The 6,735-nt window shown below is 41.9% G+C and overlaps 1 non-coding gene across 1 annotated transcript; it reads left to right on the top strand.

Annotated features, from left to right (window-relative positions):
* Nucleotides 1–4,892: 4,892 nt before the first annotated feature.
* On the top strand, nucleotides 4,893–4,999 carry LOC128574327 (U6 spliceosomal RNA). Its single transcript, XR_008376704.1, has one exon. It is a non-coding gene; the product is annotated as a U6 spliceosomal RNA (small nuclear RNA).
* Nucleotides 5,000–6,735: the final 1,736 nt, after the last annotated feature.

The raw sequence follows: 6,735 nt of genomic DNA, 5'->3' as shown, positions 1-6,735 counted from the left end.
CTAAAGTGTAAAGAAGATTTCTGATTCCTCTGTAAGCACCAAATTATGAATTCCATAGGATTTCCCCCTTTATGCTTTGTCTGTCCAGCATGTTATGCTCCCTGGCTGATGCTAACCCAGCAGGCCTCAGAAATGTTCTCATATCAGACAAACTGGAAGCCATATTCTGTTTTTTGCAGAATATGATAAAATATTTGTATGTTGTATTTCAATCACACAAATAATACATTAACACAATGTGATTTGCTTAAGTCTACATAGATTAAGATTATTGAATGTACTTACATTTACACAGCATAAAAGGAAATGGAACATTGCAATCCAGATCAAGCCCACACATACATGCCTTTGAATCAAATCTATTTCTTTTTTTTTTTTTTTTTGAGACAGGGTCTTGCTCTGTTGACCAGGCTGGAGTAGTGGCTCAGTCATAGCTCACTGCTGCCTCAAAATCCTGGGCTCAAGGGGTCTTCCTGCTTGAAGGAAGCTGTTGGAGCCAAGAATCCACATGTTCAAATCTTACTTCCAACACTTACTGGGTATCAGGTTTTCACCCCAAGTTACTGGGACTAAAAGTGTTTGCCACTATGCCTGGCTGACTTTTTGTTCTTGATTTTTTGTAGAGACAGGGTCTTGCTATATTGCACAGGCTGGTCTTCAACTCCTGGGCTCAAGTGATCCTCTTGCCTCTGCCTCCCAAAGTGCTGGAATTACAGTCTTACACCTGATCCAAACCTACCCCTTAATATTAGTTTGCGGTATGTTCATTTGTCTGGTTGCCAGATAGTCCTTTTGGCAGATAATCAATGGCATCTGTGCAAATTTTAAAAAGTAATTTTTTTTAAACACATTCTCACTCTGTGGGCCAGGCTAACGTGCTGTGGCATCAGCCTAGCCCACAGCAACCTCCAACTCCTCGGTTCAAGCGATCATCCTGCCTCAGCCTCCCAAGTAGCAGGGAATACAGATACTCACCACAAGGCCCAGCTAATTTTTCTGTTTTTAGTAGAGACAGGGTCTGGCTCAGGCAAACTCCTAAACAAAAGCAATGTATCTGCCTTGGTCTCCCAGACTGCTAGGATTACAGGCATGAGCCATAGCACCTAGCCTTTTCTTCTCTTCTTATAAAACATTCTCATTAAATCGAGGGCCCACCTGGTTAATCCAGAATGATTTAATCTTGAGATCCTTCACTGAACTGCGTGTACAAAGACTTTTTCCAAATAAGGTCACATTCACAAGTATCTAAGATTGGAACTTGGACATGTTTTTGGTGGCCACAGTTCAAACCGCTACAACCTCTAACCACTAGTTTTAAGATTCTATGCATTCCAAATTTATTAATACACAACTATGAGGTGTCTATTCAGTGCCAGGCACAAAATGGCAAAGATTCAAACATCAGTATGATTGGGCCCACTGGCTGTCATTAGCCAGATGATAATTTACCAAAGGTTTTTATTCTAAAGTCCTCAGTAATAAAATAAAACTAATTTTAAATTCACATAAAAGGATAGCTTATCTACACTGCATCTCCTCATATTAATTTTTCCATAAATTCTAATGAATACTCTTCATTGATGTTAATTTTTCAATTGCCCTACCATTCATCTCTTCAGATGTTATTAGTTCAAGGTCATTTCTTTCAAAAAATCCATGATGTGAAACAATTTTAATTAGCTTCAACATATTTTCTTTCACCACAAATCAAGAATTGTGCAGGAACATTAAGTTCAGAGAGAACCCATTTATCCCTGTACCATTTTGTCATTAACATCAATCTCCCTCGGGTCAAGGTTAACCATACTTTGTTTTAGCCGAGTTTCTTTGAGAAGCAGAGCCTAAGAAAATGTAGGTAGTTTAACGGGCGGCGCCTGTGGCTCAAGAAGTAGGGCGCCGGTCCCATATGCCGGAGGTGGCGGGTTCAAACCCAGCCCCAGCCAAAAAAAACACACACACACAAAAAAAATCTTGTGAAAATGTAGGTAGTTTATTTGGGAAATCATCCCAGGGAGCAGCACTGTAGGATGGGTGGGGGAGGGGAGCTGGGGCAAGAGGGAGAAGCAAATTAGGAATGTAATATGTTGCCAAGTGAACCACCACTATGCAGGAACTGGTAGGCTTTCTGAAGTCTTATAAAGCACATTTCAGGGGCAAAAGAAGGAAGTATTCAGCCCCTCGTTTGCTTCCATCCCTCCTTAGTCAAGGGTCCTCACCCCCATGCACCTGGGGTGCACATGTGTAGAGGATGTGTAGTTCCCTAGGGTAATTCCACAAAAGGGACATAGCCGGCCTGAGTGAGACATATCTCTCCAAAGCTGATCAAGGGATGGCCATGTGCAATGTCTCACACCTGTAATCCTAGAACTCTGGGAGGCCAAGGAGAGTGGATCTCCTGAGCTCAGGGTCGGAGATCAAAGTGAGCAAGAGCGAGACCCTGTCTCTGCTAAATACATAAAAAAAAAAAAAAAAAAAAAAAAAACTAGCCCGTTATTGTGGCAGGTATCCTAGCTACTGGGGAGGCTGAGGCAAGAAGAGCTCTTGAGTTGAAGAGTTTGAGGTTGCTGTGAGCTGTGGTGACTCCATGGCACTCTCCTCAGGGTGACCTAGTAAGACTGTCTCAAAAATAAAAAAATAAAATAAAAAAGTGATGAAGGAATGTCCTGATGTCCTGAACTGGTCACTATGGTAGCAGGCAGGCAGCAGAGTAAGATACCTTTCCTTCCCCACTGGAATTTTCTACTGTTGAGTGGGTTATTCTTCACTTAGGAGTCTTTGCAGACTTGGGAGCAGTCTAACATCACCATTCAGACTATTGGACTTTGGCATCAAAACACCAGGCCTCTACCCTTGAAGAGCTCATCCTCCATGTGCTGCAACCTCCTAATTTGTACAAATGGATGATGATAACCATAGTCATCTTATGACCGTTGTTTCCACATTGAGAAGCCCCACTTTGGTCACCAGCTCTGAGACCCAGGTGTTCCCAAGATACCCACACTTTTGCCCAGTAGGCTACAAATGTGGGGCTTCTCACATCCCCCTTAGGTTCGATAACTTGCTAGAATGACTCACAGAACTCAGGAAAACACTATACTTACTATTACAATTTTCTCAAAAGTTATACAAATGAATAGCCAGAAGAAGAAACACATAGGGTATCAAGGTCTGGAAGCGTCCTGAGCACAGGAGCTTCTGTCTCCCTGGGGTCAGGATCTGCTACCCGCTTAATGTGTCATTGTGTTCACCAACCAGGAACCTCCTTCCACCTCATCACTCAGAGTTTTATGGAGGTTTCATTATGTAGTGTAAACTAAACTAAAATCCTAAGCCCCGCGTGACTGACTGAAGAGACCCCACCTTACCAAAGGAACACCAGAAAAACTTTTAACTGAGTTCCCAGCCATGACAGGACTAGGAGCTTCAGGCATGTTTCATTACACCCCCACCATCAGGCTTTCTCCCCTACAGAAACCAATCTCATGATCCGCTCCCTCCTTTCTGCAGTTTCAGAACTAAAACTAACCAGTGTTCTTTCTTTTCTTTACTTTTTTTTTTTTTTTTTTTGAGACAGAGTCTCACTTTGTGGCCCTTGGTAGAGTGCCACAACTTCATAGCTCACAGCAATCTCAAACTCTTGGGCTTAAGCAATTCTCTTGCCTCAGCTTCCTGAGTAGCTGGGACTACAGGTGCCTGCCACAATGTCCTGCTGTTTTTAGAGATGGGGGTCTCACTCTTGCTCAGGCTTGGCCTTGAATTCCTGAGCTCAAGTAATCCACCCACCTCAGCCTCCCAAGTGCTGGGATTACAGGAATGAACCACTGTGCCTGGCCTTCCCACATTCTTTCTTTGCCAGAGACCAACAACCATGGTGTAGTTCTAACAGCCTGCAGAGTATGCACAGTAAGGGTTTTCATGTCCTTTGCTTCACTTTTAAAAGCAGAAAGCCAAAAATCCACCCTCAGATCATACCAATGCTTCCATTTTCTTTCTCTTTCTTTTTATTTTTTAAGACAGTCTCACTTTGTCATTCTCGGTAGAGTGCTATGGCATCAGAGCCCACAGCAACCTCAAACTCCTGGGCTCAAGCAATCCTCTTGCCTCAGCTTTTCATTTTTTTAGTAGAGATGGACAGAGTCTCACTCTTGCTCAGGCTGATCTCAAACTCGTGAGCTCAAGTGATCCACCTGCCTCGGCCTCCCAGAGTGCTGGGATTACAGGTGTGAGTCACCACGCCCAGCCAATGCTGCCGTTTTCTGAACATGAACTCCCTGAAGGGGCATGCAGCTCAATTGCACATGTGTCTTTTTCCTTTCATAAATATTCATGACTACTCATACAGCTTAATAAGTATGTGTTATTTAGCCACCCTGCTCAGCATAAATTCCTGTTCCTCGTACCACTTCCTCTAAGAATGTTTCTGTCTTCTGGATGAAGCTCTGCTGCTCAGTTTGGCAGAATAGCCATCTATAGGCTGTAACCTCTTTGAGAAATAAAGCTCTCAGGCTGCAGTGGAAAGATCATTTCAGCTCAGGAGTTTGAGACTAGCCTGAGCAAGAATGAGACTAAAAATTTCTATCCTTTAACTCTCCTTCTGGATGGGAGCCTCTGTGGAAAGCTGGCTTCTCTCAGCCATCTTGTCTCCACCCCTCTCTATTAACTTTTCAATTAAAAAACTAAATTGAACGTTTAAATGTGAAAATAGCAGCGCAATTCAATTTCCTTGATAAAATGTGGGAAGTACCTATATTCTACCAATGTTTGAAACACACAAGCAAAAACAATTGTTCCTTGAGGATCTCCTGAATTAAGTCATTGGAACAAGTAAGGTGGGATTGGCTAGAAGTACAATCAACAGTTCTTGTTTTCAAGGAGTTAAAATTCTCGTCAGGGTGCTCACTTTGGAAGCACATATAGTAAAACTGGAATGATACAGAGAAGATTAGCTTGGCCTCTGCACAGCCACAACATGCAAATTCAAGAAGCATTTCATAAAAAAAAAGAAACATTCTATATTTTACAAAAAAAGAAAAATTTTAGGTGGAGAGAAATGATATTAACATGGCACTAAATAGAATAAAGGATCAATAAATGATCATGACAGCAAGGAAAGTAATATGGCGAGGGAGTGCTTGAGTATATTAATAAATGACTTCTATAAAGAATGAATGCCAGGTTTGGGAGATAACAAAACTGTTCTCAGGGAAGTTTCAATACCAGGAATGGTGGAATCTAAACCTTTGCTGAGAAGATGAGAGGACATAGAAAAGGGCAGAAGTATAGGAGTTAATGACAGAGAGACAAAACTCAGTCCTTCCATAATCAGTTCAGCCCTGCTAAGGTTTTAGGTTTCGCATGAGCAACACAAGTCTAACAACAGTAATATTTCAGTGATGAAGAGTAACATGTTTATTCATAATCTTTTCACTATGGGTAGATTGTGTCAATCTGTTGGGAAGTTTATTTCTATGAAAAAAGGAAAAAAAAATATTGAGGTGAGCTGTGAAAGTAACATGTGTGAAGTCAACAAATTCAAGGGATTATGCCAAGGTCACTGAGACTTTGTGGAGAAACAGACAAAATAAGGAGGAAAAAAGTGCAAATTATTTACAATCTTGAAACCACAAAAGTAGACTGAGCCAGGAACACAGTTGGGATGTGACCCAATGGGGTAGGGAGTTCCACTGGGACCTACCCTCCCCACTCTGCTAATGAGAAAAAACACACCCAGATGAAGTAAATAGTAATTAGAGGGGGAGCTAGCAGCAATCTCTGCACCTTCACCTGGAGATTAAGGTTAAAAAGGCTGAAGTCAAGAGGAAAACACTCAAGTTATGACAGGGTTAAATTGAACTTCTTTGTTTGAGAGTTTATGGGCCCAAGTATACTTCTCTCCCTGACCTTCATTAATTTCAGTCTATAATCTATCAAGAGATGGCATATCCACACAGCCTTATGTTTTCTTCTGTTGGCATTGCTACCTGAAAGAACGTTAAGTTAGGGAATAGCAAGCGCGTCCTCCCTCCTGAGAAGTCTAGCTTAGGATCATAGCACCTGCCACAGCCTGTGCCTCTGACTCACTAAATAGGGCTGGTCCTGGCTGGATGCAGTGGGTGGCTCACACCTATAATACCAGCACAGGAGCATCACTTGAGGTCAGGAGTTTGAAACCAGCCTGGGCAACAGAGCAAGATGCCATCTCTATGCAAAATTTTATTTATATTTTTTTAACAAAATTTAAAAAATATTAGCTAGACATGTGGTTGTGCATGTCCATAGTCCCAGCTACTCAGGAGGATGAGGCAGGAGGAGCACTTGAGCCCAAGAAGTTCAAGGGTTCAAGGTTACAGTGAACTATGCTCAGGTCACTACACTCCAGCCTGTGTGACAGAGTGAGACCCTGCCTTAAGGGGAAAAAAGGTTTGGTCCTTCCTAGAGAGGATAGTGGGAACAGCACAAAAGTCAATGTTAACAGCTTCTATTTCATTTGACCTTAACAACCCCAAGAGATGAGAGAGGTTTTATTGAGAAAACTGAGCTCCAGAAAGATTAAACAGTTTTTAACAGCAATGTCTCTTTTAAGAAAAAAAGCACAAAGGTGACTACAAAAAACACAATGCTGTGAGCTTATCATAAATTAACACTTTTTTCTACCCAGTCCATGAATAGTTTCTGGATAGACTTGGTAAATCTGTTTTCTGTATTTGGTATGTTACGGACTTGAGCAAAGAGTTC

The sequence above is a fragment of the Nycticebus coucang genome, chromosome 21, assembly GCF_027406575.1.
Source record: "Nycticebus coucang isolate mNycCou1 chromosome 21, mNycCou1.pri, whole genome shotgun sequence".
NCBI lineage: Eukaryota > Metazoa > Chordata > Mammalia > Primates > Lorisidae > Nycticebus > Nycticebus coucang.
Note: the sequence above shows the minus strand (reverse complement) of the source record. Positions and strands in the feature narration are given on the sequence as shown.